Source organism: Dendrobates tinctorius, unplaced genomic scaffold (assembly GCF_039654945.1).
Source record: "Dendrobates tinctorius isolate UK_male_01 unplaced genomic scaffold, ASM3965494v1 ptg000158l, whole genome shotgun sequence".
In the NCBI taxonomy this organism is placed as follows: domain Eukaryota; kingdom Metazoa; phylum Chordata; class Amphibia; order Anura; family Dendrobatidae; genus Dendrobates; species Dendrobates tinctorius.
Window position 1 is genome coordinate 25191521 of NW_027361825.1, and position 25398 is coordinate 25216918.

General features: G+C 41.2%; 1 protein-coding gene across 2 annotated transcripts in view; it reads right to left on the reverse strand.

Moving 5' to 3' along the window:
- Positions 1 to 24894, reverse strand: part of TMEM91 (transmembrane protein 91) — a 90296-nt gene extending 65402 nt beyond the window's left edge. Inside the window, exon 1 of one of the 2 annotated variants that reach the window (XM_073549141.1) lies at positions 24784 to 24894. The gene's annotated coding sequence lies outside the window, so the exon portion shown is untranslated. Of the gene's footprint in view, positions 1 to 24760 lie in introns of both variants that reach the window. The other variant, XM_073549142.1, reaches the window with a different exon arrangement.
- Between the last annotated feature and the right edge of the window lie 504 nt (positions 24895 to 25398).

Here is a 25398-nt window from a genome sequence, read left to right on the forward strand (position 1 = left end):
GTCACATGTACATTAGCTGCAATGAACAGACTTATATAATTGCTATTAAAGCATCTAATGAGCGTGTGCAGAGCTCATTGTGAAGAGAGAGGGAGCTGTGACATCACTTGTTGTGATTGGTGGACCCTTTTGTTATGAGATGAGCATAGAAATGTTACCTGTCATTGTAATCCTGCCTCTGATGATAAGGAGCCTACTAAAAACTCTTCCTAAAAGAACAGGAAGTTTGAGCCTAAAAAAGCCACAGTGGCCAGTGTGAAAATTGCAAGATTGCTATTCAGTTTCTGATTAAGCCAACTACAGACCCATCTTATCACAATGCGATTCCTTGCTGGTCCCTGCTAACTCCATGCAGAGATGTGCATATGGTTACTCCAGCCTTGGAATCACCGTCACATGCACATGTTCTCATGGCCAGCAGGGGATTGGCAAGGTAAGTATAGGTTTAATCTTCTTTTTTAGAAACTGGTTTTCTTAAAATTCCATTAAAGAAAACATTTAATAAATTATTACAATTATTATCTGCAGTTTATCAATAACCCTAATAAAACCTCCAATCTAAACTGGTAGATAAAAACATAAAGGCTCCGATGTCTGCAGCTTTTGAAAGCACGATATGCCCAATTCATGCCATGTAGGCAGCGGAAAAGTATTTGGAAGGACTTTTACGAATGTGCAGGTAACTAATGCAGAGGACCACCCTTGCTAGTGGTTAACGCTAAGGACTGAGCCCAGCATAGCGCTTGGCAAAGAGAAAAAACAATTGGATCTGCAGGATCTAAGGTTCTCCAAAATCGGAAACCCCATTTTACTTCTGTGCATATTTGCAGCTGATATGGTGGATGCAACTTAAATGTTCGGAAGAACAAGTGTAAGTCACAATTTTTCTTTCACTTTCTTAGGTGTTAAGAAACAGAGTAAAATTATCTGCCAACATACACCATACTTGCCAACTCTCCCTGAACATCCATGAGGCTCACGGGAAAATGGAAGGCATCCAATACTCCCAGAGGGTTTGACAACACTCCTGAGTCTGCCGTCAACACCAAGTTTTTTTGTGTCCCAGTATCCAATTATCCATCTGGAGAGATGGCCATCAAGAGATGGAGATGGCAGAAAATGGGTTTGGAGGGGTGTTGGATCTAACAGGGTCATGTCTCTAGGGAGTCTGATGTATGGGGTTGCTACTACTGATGAGCAAACGTGCTAAGATATTCGAGCATGCTCAGGCGTTATTCGAGTATCTAGGCATGCTCGTATATTATTATCAAGTCCCCGTGGCTGCATGTCTCGCGGCTGTTAGCCTCAACGCATGCGGGGATTCCCTAACAAACACATGTGTTGAGGCTGTCTAACAGACGCGAGACATGCAGCTGTGGGGACTCGAACATAATATATGAGCACGCCTAGGATAACACCCGAGCATGCTTGGATAAGACATCATCCAAACACGTTCGCTCATCACTAGTCGCTACCTCTACTAGCTGGCACTTGCAAGATAGTTTGTTTCTTCTTGGATCATCTAATTTGCATCCTTTTTTTCCCAAGGATCATTGCTAATAAGAATCTACTCATTTATTTTCCATATGAAGAGCAAAACTTTCAAAACCTGCATCAAGGAAAATTCTAATTTAGCCATATCAACTTTTACTCTACTTACTCTACCCCGAAACAGTTGTCTGTATATGGATAACTGATTTGGTGAAAGTATTATTAAAGAAAGATTCCAAAAGTTATGGGGTAGCTACCTCTTAATAGCTGGTAGTCGCAAGTTGTTTTCTCATAGAGAGCTAATTTGCATACATTTCCCACTGAGCATTGCCATCAAAATTCCATACTCAACAGATGTGCTTAAAGAGGACATTTCACCAAGTCAAAAGCGCCAAGCTTTTGTCCTTATTTTATTCCTGCCGCTCCCCTGAGTATTCTGCTTTTTGTTTCTTTTAAATCCGCCATACGGTTTCAGAGATATGGAGGTTTTTACTTAGTGCTTTTTTGTAGTCTTTACTAAGGGGGTGCGACTCACAGGATCCTCTGGGGCGTGTCTTTAGACTGCTCTGCATCATTACCCTTGTGAGCCACACCCCCTAGGTATAGACCATAAAAATGTGCACTAAATACAAACTTCCATATCTCTAGAACCGTATGTCGGATTTAAAGGAAACCAAAAAGGAAATACTCAGGAGATTAGCGGGAACAAAACAGAGCAAAAGCTGGATACTTTATACCTTTTTAAGGAGGGAGCATCCTGCTTCTCAAGCTCCATACTCATTCTAATTTCATTATAGGAGAAATGGATGGTAAGATCCTATTATATTGCTCATTAATGTTACAGGTCATATAGAGGTGCCCAATTGCTGCTTTCCCCATACATAGGAATGAGATGATATCATTTGAGCGTGACCCTTCATAAGCCCCAGATAGGCTGCAAGTATGATGCAAATTCTCAGAAATTCTACAAAATTCACAATGTAACCTAAAGCTCCAGGGCCCAATATAAAATCTGTTCCAAGGCTCTCACGCTTCTGTGTATCTACAGTAAAGGTATATTGATCCAATCATTGTAAAGAAACCCACGGGCTCGGGTGCTGGATGTAATGTTGCTCCTCGTTCCTTCCTCTCATTCACATTCACTAATGATAAAGCATCAAACCATGAGGTTCCCTGTAGTTTTACAGATGTATTATTTTCCATAGAGAGGTATTTTAAAAGCCAAGTATCCTGTAATCTCTGGATATGCAGTACGTCGTCTGGATCATCCTCCAGGCAAGGTAAGATACTAAACTACCATTCAAAACAGAGGCAGATGAAGCGGTTTTCTTTGGTTTAGCCGAGCAAAGATTTGAATTAAAGTGAAACTACTAAAGGATAGCATTTCATTTTATATATCACTTATATCATGTAATGTAATCGGGAGTCCGACGCAGAATTACAGAATGGTGTGGAAACAAATTAGGAAATATTAAAATGTGACTGCTTGGAGATTGGAGACTTTTATATAAATCCATCCTAAGGCTATGGTCACACATTGTGTTTTTGCAGCGTTTTCTTTTTCAGCGCAAATTAATATCTGCATTTTACAGTACCAGCAAAAGCTGTGGGATATCAAAAATCTCATGCACACATTTGTTTTTTTTTTTTGGTTGACTGAATTATAAAACTGCAGTGTTTTTTAAATCTGCAGCATGTCAATTCTTTCAGTGTTATTGCACCATTCTTGCAGCAAGAGAAAGTACAAAAACTTTGCAAAGAAATTCAACCATGTGTTTTTGCTGCATTTTGGTGAGTAAATTACGGCAGTCAAGTGTGCGATATACATACTCCTGGTCAGAATCTGTCTAGTGCACGAAGCCTCACTTCATACACTTTGTATTGAGCGAGGCAGCGCCCTGTCTAGTCTATTGGGCACTGCCATCTAGTGGGTGCAGCATCCCTCCATACACTTGTATGGCGCAAGGCAGTGCCCTGTCTAGACTAGTGGGCACGGCCATCTCGTGGACGCGGCCTCCCGTTATACACTTGTATGGAGCGAGGCAGTGCCCCGTCTAGTCTAGTGGGCGGGCACAGCCGTCTAGTGGACGTGACCTCCCGTCATACTTTTGTATGGAGCGAGGCAATACCCCGTCTAGACTAGTGGGCATGACCGTCTATTGGGTGCGACCTCCCTTCATACACTTGTATGGAACAAGGCAGTGCCCCGTCTAGTCTAGTGGGCATGACCGTCTATTTGGTGTGGCCTCCCTTCATACACTTGTATGGAGCAAGGCAGTGCTCCATCTAGTCTAGTGGGCACAGCCGTCTAGTGGATGCGTCCTCCCGTCATACTTTTCTATGGAGAGAGGCAATGCCCCGTCTAGACTAGTGGGCATGACCGTCTATTGGGTGCGACCTCCCTTCATACACTTGTATGGAACAAGGCAGTGCCCCGTCTAGTCTAGTGGGCATGACCGTCTATTTGGTGTGGCCTCCCTTCATACACTTGTATGGAGCAAGGCAGTGCTCCGTCTAGTCTAGTGGGCACAGCCGTCTAGTGGACGCGACCTCCCGTCATTCTTTTGTGTGGAGCGAGGCAATGCCCCGTCTAGACTAGTGGGCATGACCGTCTATTGGGTGCGACCTCCCTTCATACACTTGTATGGAACAAGGCAGTGCCCCGTCTAGTCTAGTGGGCACGACCGTCTAGTGGGCGCAGCCTCCCTCCATTCACTTTTGTGGAGCGAGGCAGAGCTCTGTCTAATTATTATTATTATTTATTATTATAGCACCATTTATTCCATGGCACTTTACATGTGAGGAGGGGTATACATAGTACATACAAGTACAGTAATCTTAAACAATACAAGTCACGACTGGTACATGAGAGAGGTCCCTGCCTGCGAGGGCTCACAATCTACAACGGGATGGGTGAGGATACAGTAGGCGAGGGTAGAGCTGGTCGTGCAGCGGTTTGGTGGATCGGTGGTTACTGCAAGTTGTAGACTTGTTGGAAGGGGTAGGTCTTCAAGTTCTTTTTGAAGGTTTCCATGGTATGTGAGAGTCTGATATGTTGTGGTAGAGAGTTCCAGAGTAGAGGGGATGCACAGGAGAAATCTTGTATGCGATTGTGGGAAGAGGAGATAAGAGGGGAGTACAGAAGGAGATCTTGTGAGGATCGGAGGTTTCGTGCAGGTAAGTACCGGGAGACTAGGTCACAGATGTACGGAGGACTCAGGTTGTGGATGGCTTTGTATGTCATGGTTAGGGTTTTGAACTGGAGTCTTTGGGTAATGGGGTGCCAGTGCAGGGACAGGTGGATTAGTCGGGCAGCAGAGTTAAGAATAGATTGTTAGAGGGGTGGCCACAGAGCAGGAGGTTGCAGTAGTCAAGGCGGGAGATGATGAGGGCATGGACTAGGAATACTAGGATCTAGTGGATATGGCCTTGCGCAATACAAGTGTAATGAGGGAGGCCGCGCACACTAGATGGGTTCTGGTGCGAAATACGCACCTCACATACTTGACCACAATTCCCGACAGAGACACCGGCGAATCCTCACAGAGCACAGCGCTTGCATTGCGAGGATTCACAAGTCTGCAGTCACACAGAGTAACGACAGACATATCATTCTAGAACAGACAACCCCATCAATGATATTCCCATGTTAGAATCTGAAGGCATATCGCTGGTGAGACCATCACTTAATGACTGGAGCTTCTAACTACTGATTTTGTCAGGACAATCCTGGAAACTGCAGCAGAGAAAGGGGTATAAAAGATACACGAACACCAGATATAATGTAGTATTATATGAAATATCTCTCTATATATCCAAAAATATATCAACAATAGAGATAAATTATAAATTTATCTATATATACTACCACCAGTGTTCAGTAAAATTAGTGGTTTACCCACTAGTTAGAAAGACCAATTCCCAATTAACCGAAGGACCCATAGACAGGAAAGACTAAGCAGGATATAGTTAGTCAAATAATTTTTATTATATCGGTGGCGTAACAATAAAACCAATTTAAAAACAATGTGCACGAATAGGGACAACTTTACCATAGTTGTTAAGTAATAATATGGACCCAATTATATATCCTATATTCACATATGCATTCCTTTTAAAAAATACAAAGACATTTTTGTGCAAGCAATGAAATAAAAAATATCTAAAAAATTGATGAAGGGGGATGAAGGAAATACTCTGAAACGTGCGTCGGGGTGCAGACTAGTGGGACGCGGTGACCCATATAAAGGTATATTAACTATTTCCCTGCATTCCTTCCTGGCACGGCACTTTATGGAAAAGTCATTATGACTTTTTTTTGCACAACAATGCTTATGGTTGTCTTTTTGCACAAGCACACTGCACTTGATTATGCAGTATAGGTTGGCTTAATATTTTTTGCACATTGCACTTTAATACTGCAGCTAAACAATTGATTTAGTATTTGAAAAATTTTTTTTTTTTGGATTATTTAACCTCACATATATATTTTTATATACTTGGTAATTTTTTAGATATTTTTTATTTCATTGCTTGCACAAAAATGTATTTGTATTTTTTAAAAGGAATGCATATGTGAATATAGGATATATAATTGGGTCCATATTATTACTTTACAACTGTGGTAAAGTTGTCCCTATTCGTGCACATTGATTTTAAATTGGTTTTATTGTTACGCCATCGATATAATAGTAAAAAATATTTGATTAACTATATCCTGCTTGGTCTTTCCTGTCTTTGGGTCCTTCGGTGAATTGGGAATTGGTCAGCAGAAAAAGGGGGTAAGGCTTTGGCAAATTGCTCCAAAAAGTTGGCATTCTTGGATGTTTGTTTGGGGGCTTATTTGATTTCAATTGGTGGGGTTTAAATGCTATTTATAACTTTGACATGGAATTTTTTTTGTGTTTTTTCTTTTCAAATGTTAGTGCCCATATTTAGATAGTAAAATTGCACTAAATTTCAGCTACAAAATATGCATTTCTTTATGCATTTTCAGGTTCCCCTAACATGCAGTTTGCTGTCTAATACACATTTCAGATTTTTCTCTTGTTGGGAGTATCTCTCTTAGTAATATAGGCTGGATGTGATTTCTGTGTGTATTCAGGGTGTAGATATCTTAATTAGCTCTTATATAAGCACGTCTTCTATCCTGAATTTATTTTCTCTTCATGTGCTTATCTCCTTATCTTTTTTCTCTGCCATCCCTGAACCTATACATGCTTTCTCCCCTGCTAACACTATGGAGATCTGTGTACAACTCCTTCCCCTCTCTGCTGGTATTCTTAACACTGAGAGAAGGGAGAAGAGAGCCATCAGGACCAGGAGCATTTGATTAGACATGGCCATCTGCCTCCTCCATTTGAAAAACACTTCACATGGGAAAGTTGGAGGATGCTGGTGAAGAGTAGAGTTGGTGTGAATCGATTCGCATGACAGGATCCATCGGCCACGTCAGCAATCTATGTCCGCTGGACAGGGAGCTCTTATTGTCACGTAGTGACTGACCCTGTGTGATACGACCCAACAATCGGTCGGTCACTAAACGGTAAAACAAACAAGGGAACACCGGGGACACAATTACAACGATGGGCCCTGTGATAGGGAATGGGGAAATGGACACCTCCTGCACTCTCTCCTGAGGATGTGCCCTGCTCTACTAGCATCCCTATACAAGTTCTTTCAACCTGTCGCCGAGCAGGATACCTTAGCCCTCACTTGCCCTGCACCTATCCCTGAGTAGGGAATTGGCAAGTGAAGACACTGGTCCCACCACTGCACTAATACAACACAAGGTAAGAATAGACAGACAGCAAAAGGAACAGGGTAACAAAAGCCACACTTAGCTTTCTCTGCTGCAATGCACCACACAGCAGAGTAAGGCACCAGATCACAGCATTCAGCTGAATCAACACTGAACCAGCAACCTCCTGTCTTCAGCATGGTTGGTATCCAAAGGAACCTGTATAACCAACAGTCAGCTGATGCGTCAGGTGACCTTTTAAAGGATGGTGGGAGTGGTCACCACCTGCATCAGTAAACTCACAAGCAATGTAATTACACCAGCAGCCACCGGGGGAGAAAAACAGACATTAACCCCCAATGGTCAGAAAGGAAAAAAGTTTATATGTGAGAATCCAGATCTGCCACAGATACAAAAAATGGATTGTGACACTTATCTTTTTTCTCTGCCATCCCTGAACCTATACATGCTTTCTTGCCTGCTAACACTATGGAGATCTGTGTACAACTCCTTCCCCCTCTCTGCTAGTATTCTAAACACTGAGAGAAGGGAGCAGAGCAGAGAGATCCTTCAGATCCAGGAGCTTGTGATTAGACATGGCCATCCGCCTCCTCTGATTGAAAAACACTGCACGTGGTAAAGTTGGAATAGGCTGATGAAAGTAGAGTTGGTGTGAATCGATTTGAAAGACAGGGTCCATCGATCACGTCAATACTCTCTGGCCGTTGGATGGAACCCTGGAAACCGCTTCCTATCTTTTGTCATCAGCTGCTTTTCTTTTGATTGACTGGCACAAGGTTGGCATTATAGAGTGCAGCAAGTACTATAAAGCCAAGTCCCTGACTGTTAAAATCAAGATAATGTGGACAACCCCTTGAAGATATACAAAAACAGAGGAACGGCGCTCCATCCACGTGTAGTATCAAAAAAGAAAAAACTTTATTCCTCCATGGTGTGATACAACGTTTCGATCAAATAGATCTTTGTAAAGTAGATCTATTTGATCGAAACGTTGTATCATACCATGGCGGAATAATGTTCTTTTTTGATACTACACGTGGATGGAGCGCTTGTGCCTCTGTTTTTGTATTGCTGGGATTTTCCAAGAGGGTTCCTTGGATTTTGAGCGGACGCCCCAATACTGTGAGTGCTGTCAGCTTCTCTTTTCTATTGAACCAATTGAAGATAGTCAATCTGCAGTAAAATCATACAATCTTGTTTTGGAAAACAGATTGATCAGTTTGCCATGTAGTTTATTTGCTTTTAGTTAATCAATTACTACATGAAACTCCTAAAAATCACAAAATCAAGTCCAAAGTCTACATTATCTAAATATGTCTGTTTTAGGATTATTCATCATTTTGATAATTCCATACAGCTAGTCAGCTATATACAGCTCTGGCAAAAATTAAGAGACCACCACATCAAAACCCTGTCATGGGCAGCCCAGTCTCTAGACCTGAACCCATTGAAAACCTCTGGAATGTAATCAAGAGGATGATGGATCGTCACAAGCCATCAAACAAAGAAGAACTGCTTACATTTTTGCGCCGGCAGCAGTGTGAAAGACTGGTGGCAAACAGGCTGTGATTAAAAATCATGGTTATTCCACAAAATATTGATTTCTGAACTCTTCCTGAGTTAAAACATTAGTATTGTTGTTTCTAAATGATTAGGAACTTGTTTTCTCTGCATTATCTGAGGTCTGAAAGCACTGTTTTGTTTTTAATTTTGACCATTTTTCTTTGTCAGAAAAAAATACAAAATTTATTGCTTGGAAATTCGGAGACATGTTGTCAGAAGTTTATAGACTAAAAGAGCAATTTACATTTTACTCAAAAATATACCTATAGAGAAAAATCAGACAAACTGAACATTTGGAAGTGGTCTCTTAATTTTTGCCAGATCTGTATAGGGTCGGCCGGGGTCCAGGAGACCCCTACGTGCCATCACTTACTGAGGTGGGAGGATTTCTCATACTTGTTTGTAAACATTTCAGCAGAATATAGGTAGCCATTTATGGCAGCCTGTAGTCTGGCATGAAACAGATTGTGTCTGCTGGCAGGGAAAATATAAAAAATCCTCCTAATCCAGGCTACACTACATCCCTAATAGCAATTACACCTAATTTTACCCTAAAATTTGCATAGCACAAGTCTTTGAGCTGCCAAAATATTCATTCCATCATTCCTATGTTATATATCAGCTCTCTTCCGGGAAAGATGACAGCTAATGTTTCATGACTGCTCCCTCAGGGGTTGTCACTCAGCTTTTCTAGAAGTCTGAACAGCAAATCTGTCCAATTATACAATGATATATCGCCTTTATCCTCCGCGAGTTTGGGAAAGCAGGGTGACAACTGTAATGGTGACTGTAAAAGTTTCCCAAAAATCAGATTTTTTTTTTACCAGTCAGAAGTAGACGACTCACGATTAATACCTATGTACATGTGATCAACACGCCCCCTTGTACTTCCAGGCTAATTTGCAAAATTATTCTGAAAGGTTCAAATGTAATCTCATATATATATATCCCCTAAAAATGATACTTTATTAGTTAAAAACCACAAGTGTGGTAAACACCAACGAAGTGACAAGAAATAAACAAAAATAGAAAAGTGTTCAAGCAGAGACCACTCTAAGGTGACACCTAGGAATCCCTGATGTGATCCTGAGCTTGAGTCTACCTGTCCGCGGAGGTTGGCACCCTAGGGGGGAACGTTGTGGCGCCCCCGCTCAACGATGACTATCCCTAGGGGCCCTAGTATACCCTACAGCCACTAGTGGTCACCTCTACCCGATAATAAAGGGAACCTCTATTACTAGACAGAGACCCATCTGCTCTAAAGAGGGCCCTGTGTCCCAAAGAAAGAGGTTAAAAATAGAGAACAAACATGGCATCAGGTGGTATAATTAGATACTCATTTGCATAATGATACCCCACATCCAATATCAACAGTGAGGTATCATATACACATTAATGGGAGTCATAAATCGGACACTTTAGATACATTCCATGTTGCCACGATCTCACAGCTATACGATCTCTTCATATAGAGAGAAAAAGTGTATACAAAGCTGGCAATTTAACCAGTGTAGCACAGGATAGAGGATAGTGTCCCATTATTAAATCAATTAACATCCCAATAGCAAAATAAACACAGAGCTGCCACAGCGATACTCATCTGTGTTTATCGCCACCAGCCATCAAATGGTTAACGCCTCAACGCGTTTCGCCTGAGTAGGCTCATCAGGAGGCCCGATAATGCAATATCTTGTGTCCCATAACGGTGCAGAAGCCAACCGATGCTCATCCCAGTTCCTCTTTTTAAACCCACCGCTAAAACCGCATATGCTCCGCCCACTCACGTGACATAGCAACGCTAAGCGCCTATTACAGTGTCCCTACTACATTATCAAACAGCACTAGCCAGACCCAGGTGTTCCGATTGGCTGTCAGGACTCACATACAACGTCACTCAAGGATAACCAATCGGGTCTCTTCAAGCATCACAGCACTATCCAATCACTGGAGCTGAGACAAATTACATGGTCTGACGTGCGCAGCGTCACTCCTGGAGAACAAACAGGCAGTCTCACCGCTCTCTCCAATCGCTGCGGCTGAGACACACTGCCAAGTCTGACGTGCAGCGCCCGCACATGTGATCCATAGAGAATGTTGCACGCCCCCATCTTGAAAAGATGCGCCACAAATGATACAGCATCAGGTGTACAGTTCACCATTATGTACATATATTATATTCAGTGGCCAAGTTGCACTCTTCAATAGCATAACAGTTGCGTCTTATCACACAATGTATATACACTGTGCACTAACAGTTCAAATATGCATACAAATAAACCGCAGCTGACGCTGACTAGTGTGACCAAGCGTCAGAATGGGTAAATCCATCAGAGACATGTTGGTCCATAGTCAATACAGGAGGCCAGCGGTTGGTGGCACGTGGCTGGATAGGAGACCTTGTGGTTTCTTCAAGTGTGGGGATTGCAGTTTCTGTAAATATATGAGACCGGGGAAGTCCTTCTGTAGTGCAAGCACTGGCAAGACTTTTTATCAACGAGACTTTTCTAACTGCAAGACCACAGGGGTTATCTATATGGCCACTTGCTCATGCCCTAAAAATTATATAGGGAAGACTAGGAGAGGAACACATGGGTGATATTAGAAATCAAAGAGAGACCCCACTTGCTAAACACATGTGGATGTGTCATAAAGGTGACCCCGGTGAAATCAAATTCTGTATTATAGAAGTTGTGAATGTGAACCCCAGAGGAGGGAATGTGGATAAGAATATTCTAAGGAGAGAATGTGAATGGATATTCAGGATGGAGTCCCTGGAGCCGAGGGGGCTGAATGACCAATTGTCGTTTGCCTGTTTCTTATAAGCCATAATTGAATAATGTGATCTCCTCTTTTGAGGATATTGACCTTCTAGATTTTGTCTTTTGCTTCCCGTTTATTTGTGATTCCCATGTATTGCCATGGATCATTACATATATAAATGTTCCCTTCTTACTGCCCTACGCTAACTCACTCCCCACTGGACTCTGAGCAACCTCAGTTAATTTATAATACCAGTTGATATATACAAAAAAGCGTCTTTTAATTATATGTATTTGACAATGAAGACGCATTCTGACGCTTGGTCACACTAGTCAGCGTCAGCTGCGGTTTATTTGTATGCATATCCGAACTGTTAGTGCACAGTGTATATACATTGTGTGATAAGACGCAACTGCTATGCTACTGAAGAGTGCAATTTGGCCACTGAATATAATATATGTACATAATGGTGAACTGTACACCTGATGCTGTATCATTTGTGGCGCATCTTTTCAAGATGGGGGAGTGCAACATTCTCTATGGATCGCATGTGCGGGCGCTGCACGTCAGACTTGGCAGTGTGTCTCAGCCGCAGCGATTGGAGAGAGCGGTGAGACTGCCTGTTTGTTCTCCAGGAGTGACGCTGCGCACGTCAGACCATGTAATTTGTCTCAGCTCCAGTGATTGGATAGTGCTGTGATGCTTGAAGAGACCCGATTGGTTATCCTTGAGTGACGTTGTATGTGAGTCCTGACAGCCAATCGGAACACCTGGGTCTGGCTAGTGCTGTTTGATAATGTAGTAGGGACACTGTAATAGGCGCTTAGCGTTGCTATGTCACGTGAGTGGGCGGAGCATATGCGGTCTTAGCGGTGGGTTTAAAAAGAGGAACTGGGATGAGCATCGGTTGGCTTCTGCACCGTTATGGGACACAAGATATTGCATTATCGGGCCTCCTGATGAGCCTACTCAGGCGAAACGCGTTGAGGCGTTAACCATTTGATGGCTGGTGGCGATAAACACAGATGAGTATCGCTGTGGCAGCTCTGTGTTTATTTTGCTATTGGGATGTTAATTGATTTAATAATGGGACACTATCCTCTATCCTGTGCTACACTGGTTAAATTGCCAGCTTTGTATACACTTTTTCTCTCTATATGAAGAGATCGTATAGCTGTGAGATCGTGGCAACATGGAATGTATCTAAAGTGTCCGGTTTATGACTCCCATTAATGTGTATATGATACCTCACTGTTGATATTGGATGTGGGGCATCATTATGCAAATGAGTATCTAATTACACCACCTGATGCCATGTGTGTTCTCTATTTTTAACCTCTTTCTTTGGGACACAGGGCCCTCTTTAGAGCAGATTGGTCTCTGTCTAGCAGTAGAGGTTCCCTTTATTATCGGGTAGAGGTGACCACTAGTGGCTGTAGGGTATACTAGGGCCCCTAGGGATAGTCATCGTTGAGCGGGGGCGCCACAACGTTCCCCCCTAGGGTGCCAACCTCCGCGGACAGGTAGACTCAAGCTCAGGATCACATCAGGGATTCCTAGGTGTCACCTTAGAGTGGTCTCTGCTTGAACACTTTTCTATTTTTGTTTATTTCTTGTCACTTCGTTGGTGTTTACCACACTTGTGGTTTTTAACTAATAAAGTATCATTTTTAGGGGATACATATATATATATATATGAGATTACATTTGACCCTTTCTATTATTGTATGAGAGATATTCTGAAAGGTTCCCCTAAAAGGGGTTGTCTGCTTTAGAAAACCTATCTTCGAAAGCCTTATTTGAGCATTCTGATTTAAAGGAGTTGGCTACATTGTTTTTTTATTGCTCAAATGTATGTATTTGGAGATAAAAAACAAAACAAAACATTTTTGCTATTGGGTCTCTTTTAAAAATTTGCTCCATTTGGCTTGTACCGGCTCTTTGTTTCTCTGCACATTGAACTTTGATGTGGTCTGAGGTCATAAATCAACTGAGAGGAGCTCAGAAAAAAAAAACAAATAAAAGAGTTACAAATTTATTAGAACATCAGATCAGAACCTCACTGATGGATCCTCAGTTAACTCTTTCTGCAGCCAGCAATAGACAGTGCAGCACATAGGCTATAGAAGACAAATGATGCAAAGTTATTGTTTTTTTATACAGGAAAGATATATATCTTTGTGCTGTGTTAGCCAGTAGATAGAAGAATATTTAGAAATGAGAGTCCTCAGTGGTTGATACCTTTTAATGGCTAACTGAAAAGATGGTAACAAATTGCAAGCTTTCCAGACTACTCAGGTCTCTTCATCAGGCTAGACTAATACAAAATCTGAAGAATCACATATTTAAACACAAGACAGCACAGAAATAACGCAATAGCTAAGACAAGTGATGTGAAGCGGAATAGTCATTATGGGAGAGGGATAAGCATAAATATTGGAGCAGTTCATAGATAAGCAGAGTGAAGGTTTTATTGCCCTCTGATTGCGGTCTGGTTCTGTGTTGTGATGACCCCAGAAGGTCTGAGGAGCAAATTCTTTAATTGATGTAAAAAGACATAAATCCATGCGACACATTCATACCTGCACTGAATGTGTCGAACGTTTTCATAAATTTGTACTCAGAGATTCTTCTCTCTCTCTGAGACTTGAAGTTACCTTTTAATACAAGTAATTTAATGTCCATCATGCTATGACCAGGGATACAAAAATGTTTTGCCACAGGTAGATCCTTTCTTTATTCTCTTATTGTGTGACAATGAGAATTCATCGTTGTTCTCAGTTTTTGCTCTGTCTCCCCCACATACAGATGTGGGGTAAACCGGGCAAAAACTGAGAACAGTGAAGAAAGTGCAGTGTCAGATGGCGATGTGGATTTCGAGGGCTTTAGTAGCAGCGACAGTGATAGCTCAGAAATGAGCAGTGATTCTGGTCCATCTTCACACACAAGGACCAGTACAACAAGAAGGACAAATAGCGCTTCTGGAGAAACGTCTCCAACTCAGGGAACAATGCCCAGTACTAGCGCTGTCCCTAGTGCTCGTGAATTGGCGCACTTCAGTGTCCAAGGGGCTTTGCCTCTTGATGTAGCATTTCCCAGATGGGAGGCTTCAGATTCGGCTACTCCATTCATCCCTAATTTTAATGCCATTCCTGGTATAAATGTGGAGGTGGAAAATTTTGGACCAATTAATTTTTTTAATTTGTTTATGACAGATAGCTTGCTAGAGCATATTGTCCTACAAATTTATATGCGTCCCAATTCATCAGCCAGAATCCACGATCCTATTATGCTAGGTCAAATTTATGGACACCAACTAATGTCTTAGAAATGAAAAAGTTTTTAGGACTTACATTCGCTATGGGGCTTGTAAAAAAAAGAGCATTCGGTCCTATTGGTCCAACCGCCCTGTTCAAGCCACCCCTATGTTTTCTGCAGTTCTTCCTAGGACCCGTTATGAAATGCTCATGAGGTTTTGGCATTTTAACGACAATAGTCAATCCCTGCCCAGAGATGCCTCAGAACATGACAGACTATTCAAAATCAGACCCATCATCAAAGACTTAACAGAAAAGTTCTTGAGGCTCTACACCCCAACAGAAAACATTTCCATTGATGAGTCCCTTGTAAAATTCAAAGGAAGACTGCACCTCAAGCAATTTATTCCTTCTAAGAGAGCAAGGTTCGGAATAAAGCTCTATAAAATGTGAGAGAGTTCAACCGGATACACAGCTGCTTTTCGCATTTATGAGGGGAAAGATAGCAAACTAAACCCACCAGGATGCCCTACTTATCTGGGGACATCTGGAAAAATTGTTTGGGAGCTGATAACTCCATTTTTACAAAAAGGCTATAATCTGTATGTTGACAACTACTACACCAGCATACCCCTATTTAAAAGTCTGGTTGACCATAACATAGGGGCTTGTGGGACCATTCGCAAAAACCGTCAGGGGTTTCCACAATCGTTGGTCAACGAAAAGTTCCGAAAGGGGCAGTCAGGGACTTTACGCAATGGAGAGCTGCTTGCCCTTAAGTATAAGGATAAAAAAGATATTTTTATCCTGAGCTCGATCCACACAGATGCCACAAAGGCCATTGCAGACCATCAGGGATCCACTACTCCAAAACCTGTGTCTGTCATTGACTACAACAAATATATGGGGGGTGTGGACCTTGCAGATCAGGTTCTACAGCCATACCAGGTATCAAGAAAATCATATACCTGGTATAAGAAGTTAGTCATTTATTTGTTTCAGGTGGCCACATATAATTCCTTTGTGTTGTACAGAAAAGCCGGAAATACAGATACTTTCCTTGATTATCAGGAAAAGGTCATTGAACATCTTGTTTTTGAAAATTTTGTCCCCGCCAATCCTTTAGAATCTGAAGATGTTAGAAGACTCACTGAGCGACATTTTATTGCACTCATTCCAGCAACTGAAACAAGAAAGAACCCCCAGAGAAGATGTCGTGTATGTTCCAAGAGAGGAATGAGGCATGATACCCGCTATTATTGCCCACAATGCCCATCATTGCTAGCCTTATGCCTCCATGACTGCTTTAAAATCTTCCATACAGAACCACGTTTTTAAACTTTTTTGACATTCAATGCAGTCACTTTTGGGGGCTTATGCTGTTCTGGCACCTCAGGGGCTCTGACAATGTGACATGACATCCTCAAAACATTCCAGCAAAATCTGAACTCCAATATGGCGCTCCTTCCCTTCCAAGCTCTGACATGCGCCCAAACAGTGGTTTATCCCCACATATGGGGTGTCATCATACTCATGACAACTTGCACAACAACTGTTGGGGTCTAATTTCTCTGGTTACCCTTTGGAAAAAAAATTGAGGGCGAAAAGGTAATTTTTTGTGGAAAAAATATGATTTTTTTTATTTTCACGGCTCTTCGTTATTAACTTCTGTGAAGCACTTGGGCGTTCAAAGTGCCCACTACGCATCTAGATAAGTTCCATGGGGGGGTCTAGGTTCCAAAATGGGGTCACTTATTGGGGGTTTCCACTGTTTAGGCACGTCAAGGGCTCTGACAATGTGACAGGTCACCCACAAACAATTCCAGCAAAATCTGCTCTCCAATATGGCACTCCTCCCCTTCCAAGCTCTGCCGTGCGCCCAAACAGTAGTATTCTCCCACATATGGGGTATCGGCATGCTCAGGAGAAATTGCTCAACAAATTGTATGGAGCAATTTCTCATGTTACCCTTATGAAAATGAAAAATATGAAGCTAAAACAATTTATTTGTGAAAAATGTTGCTTTTTTTTATTTCCACGGCTCTATGTTATAAACTTCTGTGAAGCACCTGTGGGTTCAAGGTGCTCAATACACATCTAGATAAGTTCCCTAAGGGGTCTAGTTTCCAAAATGGGGTCACTTATTGGGGGTTTCCACTGTTTAGGCACGTCAAGGGCTCTGACAATGTGACAGGTCACCCACAAACAATTCCAGCAAAATCTGCTCTCCAATATGGCACTCCTCCCCTTCCAAGCTCTGCCATGCGCCCAAACAGTAGTATTCTCCCACATATGGGGTATCGGCATGCTCAGGAGAAATTGCTCAACAAATTGTATGGAGCAATTTCTCCTGTTACCCTTATAAAAATGCAAAATATGAAGCTAAAACAATTTATATGTGAAAAACGTTGCTTTTTTTTATTTCCACGGCTCTATGTTATAAACTTCTGTGAAGCACCTGTGGGTTCAAGGTGCTCAATACACATCTAGATAAGTTCCCTAAGGGGTCTAGTTTCCAAAATGGGGTCACTTGTTGGGGGTTTCCACTATTTAGGCATGTCAGGGGTTCTCCAAACGCAACATGGTGTCCGCTATCGATTCCAGGTAATTTTGCATTCCAAAAGTCAAGTGGTGCTCCTTCCCTTTCAAGCCCTGCCATGCGCCCAAACAGTATTATTCTCCCACATATGGGGTATCGGCATGCTCAGGAGAAATTACTCAACAAATTGTATGGAGCAATTTCTCCTGTTACCCTTATGAAAATGCAAAATATGAAGCTAAAACAATTTATTTGTGAAAAATGTTACTTTTTTTATTTCCATGGCTCTATGTTATAAACTTCTGTGAAGCACCTGTGGGTTCAAGGTGCTCAATACACATCTAGATAAGTTCCCTAAGGGGTCTAGTTTCCAAAATGGGGTCACTTGTTGGGGGTTTCCACTATTTAGGCATGTCAGGGGCTCTCCAAACGCAACATGGTGTCCGCTATCGATTCCAGGTAATTTTGCATTCCAAAAGTCAAGTGGTGCTCCTTCCCTTTCAAGCCCTGCCATGCACCCAAACAGTATTATTCTCCCACATATGGGGTATCGGCGTGCTCAGGAGAAATTGCTAAACAAATTGTATGGAGCAATTTCTCCTGTTACCCTTATGAAAATGCAAAATATGAAGCTAAAACAATTTATTTGTGAAAAATGTTGCTTTTTTTTATTTCCATGGCTCTATGTTATAAACTTCTGTGAAGCACCTGTGGGTTCAAGGTGCTCAATACACATCTAGATAAGTTCCCTAAGGGGTCTAGTTTCCAAAATGGGGTCACTTATTGGGGGTTTCCACTGTTTAGGCACGTCAAGGGCTCTGACAATGCGACAGGTCACCCACAAACAATTCCAGCAAAATCTGCTTTCCAATATGGCACTCCTCCCCTTCCAAGCTCTGCCATGCACCCAAACAGTAGTATTCTCCCACATATGGGGTATCGGCATGCTCAGGAGAAATTTCTCAACAAATTGTATGGAGCAATTTCTCCTGTTACCCTTATAAAAATGCAAAATATGAAGCTAAAACAATTTATATGTGAAAAATGTTGCTTTTTTTTATTTCCACGGCTCTATGTTATAAACTTCTGTGAAGCACCTGTGGGTTCAAGGTGCTCAATACACATCTAGATAAGTTCCCTAAGGGGTCTAGTTTCCAAAATGGGGTCACTTGTTGGGGGTTTCCACTATTTAGGCATGTCAGGGGCTCTCCAAACGCAACATGGTGTCCGCTATCGATTCCAGGTAATTTTGCATTCCAAAAGTCAAGTGGTGCTCCTTCCCTTTCAAGCCCTGCCATGCGCCCAAACAGTATTATTCTCCCACATATGGGGTATCGGCATGCTCAGGAGAAATTACTCAACAAATTGTATGGAGCAATTTCTCCTGTTACCCTTATGAAAATGCAAAATATGAAGCTAAAACAATTTATTTGTGAAAAATGTTGCTTTTTTTATTTCCACGGCTCTATGTTATAAACTTCTGTGAAGCACCTGTGGGTTCAAGGTGCTCAATACACATCTAGATAAGTTCCCTAAGGGGTCTAGTTTCCAAAATGGGGTCACTTGTTGGGGGTTTCCACTATTTAGGCATGTCAGGGGCTCTCCAAACGCAACATGGTGTCCGCTATCGATTCCAGGTAATTTTGCATTCCAAAAATCAAGTGGTGCTCCTTCCCTTTCAAGCCCTGCCATGCACCCAAACAGTATTATTCTCCCACATATGGGGTATCGGCGTGCTCAGGAGAAATTGCTAAACAAATTGTATGGAGCAATTTCTCCTGTTACCCTTATGAAAATGCAAAATATGAAGCTAAAACAATTTATTTGTGAAAAATGTTGCTTTTTTTTATTTCCATGGCTCTATGTTATAAACTTCTGTGAAGCACCTGTGGGTTCAAGGTGCTCAATACACATCTAGATAAGTTCCCTAAGGGGTCTAGTTTCCAAAATGGGGTCATTTGTTGGGGGTTTCCACTATTTAGGCATGTCAGGGGCTCTCCAAACGCAACATGGTGTCCGCTATCGATTCCAGGTAATTTTGCATTCCAAAAGTCAAGTGGTGCTCCTTCCCTTTCAAGCCCTGCCATGCGCCCAAACAGTATTATTCTCCCACATATGGGGTATCGGCATGCTCAGGAGAAATTACTCAACAAATTGTATGGAGCAATTTCTCCTGTTACCCTTATGAAAATGCAAAATATGAAGCTAAAACAATTTATTTGTGAAAAATGTTGCTTTTTTTATTTCCACGGCTCTATGTTATAAACTTCTGTGAAGCACCTGTGGGTTCAAGGTGCTCAATACACATCTAGATAAGTTCCCTAAGGGGTCTAGTTTCCAAAATGGGGTCACTTATTGGGGGTTTCCACTGTTTAGGCATGTCAGGGGCTCTCCAAATGCAACATGGTGTCCGCTATCGATTCCAGCCAATTTTGCATTCCAAAAGTCAAGTGGTGCTCCTTCCCTTTTAATCTCTGCTGTGCGCCCAAACAGTATTATTCTCTCACATATGGGGTATCGGCATGCTCAGGAGAAATTGAAAAGCAAAATGTATAGACCATTTTCTTCTGTTACCCTTGCGAAAGTAAAGAAAAAAAAGTCTAAAGGAAAATTTTTGTGAAAGAAAAGGAAATGTTTATTTTTCCCTCCACATTCCATTCATTCCTGTGAAGCACCTGAAGGGTTAATAAACTTCTTGAATGTGGTTTTGAGTACCTTGAGGGGTGCAGTTTTTAGAATGGTGTCACTTTTGGGTATTTTCTGTCATATTGACCCCCCAAACTCACTTCAAGTGTGAGGTGGTCCCTAAAAAAAATGGTTTTGCAAATTTTGTTGTAAAAATGAGAAATCGCTGGTCAACTTTTAACTCTTATAACTTCCTAACAAAAAAAAATTTTGATTCCAAAATTGTGCAGATGTAAAGTAGACATGTGGGAAATATTATGTATTAACTATTTTGTGCGATATAACTCTCTGATCTAAGGGCATAAAAATTAAACATTTGAAAATTGCAAAATTTTCAAAATTTTCACCAAATTTGCATATTTTTAACAAATAAACGCAAGTCATAGCAAAGAAATTTTACCACTGTCATGAAGTACAATATATCACGAGAAAACAATGTCAGAATCAGCAGGATCCGTTGAAGCGTTCTAGAGTTATGACCTCATAAAGTGACACTGGTCAGAATTGAAAAAATTGGCCCGGTCACGAAGGCAAAAACAGGCTCGGGTGCGAAGGGGTTAAAGAATTTGCTCCTCAGACCTTCTGGGGTCATCACAACACAGAACCAGACCGCAATCAGAGGGCAATAAAGCCTTCACTCTGCTTATCTATGAACTGCTCCAATATTTATGCTTATCCCGCTCCCATAATGACTATTCCACTTCACATCACTTGTCTTAGCTATTGCGTTATTTCTGTGCTGTCTTGCGTATAAATATGTGATTCTTCAGATTTTGTATTAGTCTAGCCTGATGAAGAGACCTGAGTAGTCTGGAAAGCTTGCAATTTGTTACCATCTTTTCAGTTAGCCATTAAAAGGTATCAACCACTGAGGACTCTCAATTCTAAATATTTTTGTTTTTTTTATGACACCCAATTGTAAAATATATTTTTATCCCAAAATATATGCATTTAGGTAAAAAAAATGTACACATAAGAGGGGTAAGAAGGTCTTTGCACAGGATCTCCTATCAATTATCCGGATCTGCTGTATAAAGCACCTTCCTCTCTGGAAGACCCTGCTTTTCTGTGCATTACATGGATAAGTCATTGATTTCAATGGCCACCGTGTAATACTTCATGTGTCCACCGGTGGTGCTGCTGGGAAATTGTATACTTGCTGCCACGTTCCTACTACAGCCGATCGCTAGAGTTCACAGGAGCAAAAGACCCTGGGATCATCTGCCTATTTTTAAAGGATCATTATAACAGACAGGCACTGTAGAAAAAAAAATAGATGATCCCTATAAATTAGTAAATATAATTGGATTTCAGCAAGGCTTTATCATTACTGATCCAAGACTGTCATTGTGAGCAGGTAGAAATGAAATTTGACTGCTGAGCAGAGAAAGAGCGAGGGGGGATAATGCTCATGAGAATAAGAGAGAGAGGAAATAAAGTCTATACAACCTGATATTTGTAGGAGACAGAACAAGAAACAGAGTGACAGCTGACACCCTGTAATAAGACAGAGCGCTTGCTCCTTGCTGTGATGTCACACCTGAGTGGAGGGTGACAGGTGCTATGCATAGGACACAGATGTATCGGCAGATGGTAGCTCCATGTCACCGGGAGATTTCTAATAGCATGACTGTGATTTATTTCACACGCCTTAATAGAGAGAACAAATTGCTAGCTCTGCAGTCCGTAGAAACAGATAAGCTTTGTATATGTGTATAAGATGTCTTCGTTCAGTCATATAAACAACATCTTAAGCCTAAGATTTTACCTAATGCCATATTTTAGAATTTGAATTAGATCAAATGTAATGGGGCATTCTTAGAATTAGAACAAAATCTTAGAATCAGAACTAGATCAAATGTATGGAGACAGACTAAGAATTAAAACTAGAGCAAATGTTTGGGAAGATTCATAGAATTAGAACTAGATCACATGTGGGCAGATATTCTTAGACGTGGAACTAGATATTAGAATCAGAACTAGATCAAATGTAAGGACACATTCTTAGAACTAGATTTTAGAATTAGAACAAATGTATGTACACATCCTTAGAACTAGATCTTAGAATCAGAACTAGATCAAATGCATGGGGACATTCCAAGAATTAAAACTAGATTTTAGAATTAGAACAATATCAAATGTATGGAGACAGTCTAAGAATTAAAACTAGATCAAATGTTTGGGAAGATTCATAGAATTAGAACTAGATCACATATAGGTAAACATTCTTAGAATTGGAACTGGATTGTAGAATCAGAACCAGATCAAATGTACAGAGACATTCTTATAATTAGATTTTAGAATTAAATCAAATATATGGGGACATTCTTAGAATTAGAACTAGATTAAATGTATCTAACACATTGTTAGAACTAGATCAAATGTATGGGGACAGTCTTACAATTAAAACTAGATTTTAGAATTAGAACCAGATCAAATAAGTCAGACGTTGAAGAACCTTTGTTGATGTAGATGTATAAAAAAACAGTAAATGGGAGGAAAAATTGCTAAAGAACAAACATAATAAGACAGTTATGGGTGAGTTGAGGTGAATGGAGGTGGCGTTGAGCTGAGTTCAGGAGAAGCCCTTGGCTAGGAGAAGACATGAGGTCATGCTCAGTAAATAGAAGACAATTGAATACTGAGGAAATAATGTTCAATGAAATACATAGTGAGGTGAAGGTTAGGAGATGATGGCTCAGAAGATTGGAAAGTATAAGGTACTAGCTGAAGAGCCCGGCGCTGCCCATGCATAGTAACTAACTACGGTTAGTTATAACAAATTATAATAATTATATATATATATATATAAAGCTGAATGTAGAGCCCGGCCCACTCCGCATAGCCACATTCACTATAATATCCCACATCATCCCGTCAGCCAGAGCCACCGGACTACTACCCATAATATCCCACATCATCCCGTCAGCCAGAGCCACCGGACTACTACCCATAATATCCCACATCATCCCGTCAGCCAGAGCCACCGGACTACTACCCCTAATATCCCACCATTATTTGAGAGGAATTGTGGAGACATGTACAGGGCTAGGAGAAGACACAAAAAATGAAATTTGAGAACATAACCTTGAGGGACAACTGAGAAGACGTCTTGTAAAAGCTGACTGATCTACTGAGGGATCAATGGGAATGTAAATAAAAGCACCACTGGTGGAGAAAGGGGTCTGGAGACACTTAGGAGAGCGGTGGATTAGGATAAAACACTCAACTAGAGAAGTCGTGAGTTGATATATACAGAGATGGCGATTGAGAACAAACACAGTGGTCTGGTAGAGAATGTGAGAAGACTCTTAGGAAAAGGGAAGGAGGCAAACATCATAAGGAATGGGGTTGAGTAATCACACTCAACGATGAAGAAGGAAGCTGGGAACTGAGTCGCTGAGATTTAATTAATGCTATCATTGTCATATAACACGAAAAAAAACAAAGCATAAAGTACAGACTTTATATAGCAGCATCTTTGAAGCGCCTCTAAGCATATGACTATAAGACAACAGCCAGTACCAGAACGCGTGGTCATAAAATAGATCACTATTCCATGAAACAGGATATTAAAAAAAGATAAAAAAGAAATATTTGTTACCCTGTCTGAAAGAAGACACAAGTCCATCACGTTCAGCCTATAGCCTAACATGTTGATCAGAGGAAGGTAAAAACCATAATGAGGCAGATGCAAACTGTCCCATATTAGTGGAAAATGTATTTTAAGAAAAGTATACTTGACTATATGAGTTTTCTAAATCCAGAGTTGGCAATTAGTCATCCGACCATATGAGTCATTAGCCAACAGCTTATCCTCATCATTAGAAGGAGCCAAAGTAGCAAATAGTCCAAAGTAACATAAAAATAATAAAATAAATTCTGTATATCACCACTATAATTGATTTGTGTAGACTAGATATTTAACAGATCTATATTATCATGAAACAGAGGCAACAACATGGATGTAAAACCATGATCTTGCTGTAGCCCAACAGTAACGTTCCACCATTACCTCCCTGTGACCTTGGACATGATAAAATGAGAATAAACTATAATACTGCCGTCAGGACGGACGACCGTAAGTCAGGTTGGTATGATATAAATCATATTTCGTAGTCATTTATAAAAGTATGGAAAGTGGAGAAAATCAAGCTGAGTCTAGAAGCAAAAATCTATGGGTTTAGTTTAGGGGATTTGTTAAAAAAAACTGAATGATAATGAGGTGAGGATAGGGGTCGGTATGGTTATAGGTTTCGTTCCATCAAGCAAGATTCCAAAAATTGGATTCTTGCAGCCACCTGTTCCGAGGTTCCACAAAGCTGCCTACACATAAAACCAGGATGTAGAACCTGCGGGATGCGTGGGGCTACCTAGCCGTATCGGATCTATAGGTCAGATACACAAGAGTAGGATATCCCTGGATTCAAAGTACAGAGCCTACAGAAGTGATCTTAGAATCAAGTTTAGAGACAGTATAAGATCTAATCTTAATGTCTAGTCTAAACTTAATGATGAAGACCTTACTGGCCAGGTGCAGACAGAAGAGATCGGAGTTGGATACGGAATGTTGACTTCACGACTCAGGGTCAAGAAGTGTAGGGGTAAAGAACTATTTGATATAAAGGGGAGTATCTCAATGCCAGCTTCCTATACTAAGGTGACCCAGTCTTATGCATGCCCATAGATCCCTGGTACCTTCACCTTTTGGGGTGGAGATCAAATACCTGGATGCCCAGAGTGGCAGTGTGCTCTGTCCTCCGCTCTGAATGCTTCTGATTCTCTGCTTGGAAAGAAGGGAGGGAGCATTGAATGCTGTGCTTGTGCTGCTGTAACCCATTCAATGCCACCGTGCTGTACGGCAGCTGACAAACAAGCATGCAAAAGAGACCCGGCTATTATACTGCAACTACATATTAAATGACTCAGAGCCGCAGAAAGAATTAGACCTTATCAATCATCAGCTCGCCATGAACCCACGAGAGCCAAACGGGAGGCAGGAACGAGAAAAGAAACTATCAACGATGTGGTCTTGAAAAAGTCAAAGCTACTATTTAATAATTATATCAATATTAAAGTGGTAGATTGGAACACCAAGTTTTAATCTTGCACATACAAATCCCCTCTATTTAATCCCTTGTAATCCACATGTCAGGCAGTGGATCCCCCTCTGGACAGATGTGCGACATTTACCAAGTGTCCTCGCTTAACATCATTATTGGTAATGCCCCCCTAGCCCCTCCTGCAAAGTCGGTGCCACATGACTATACAGGGCGTATTCAGGGTAATGGCACTCAAATCATCTCAACTACTTTATTGATATCCATTGCATACAACCACAT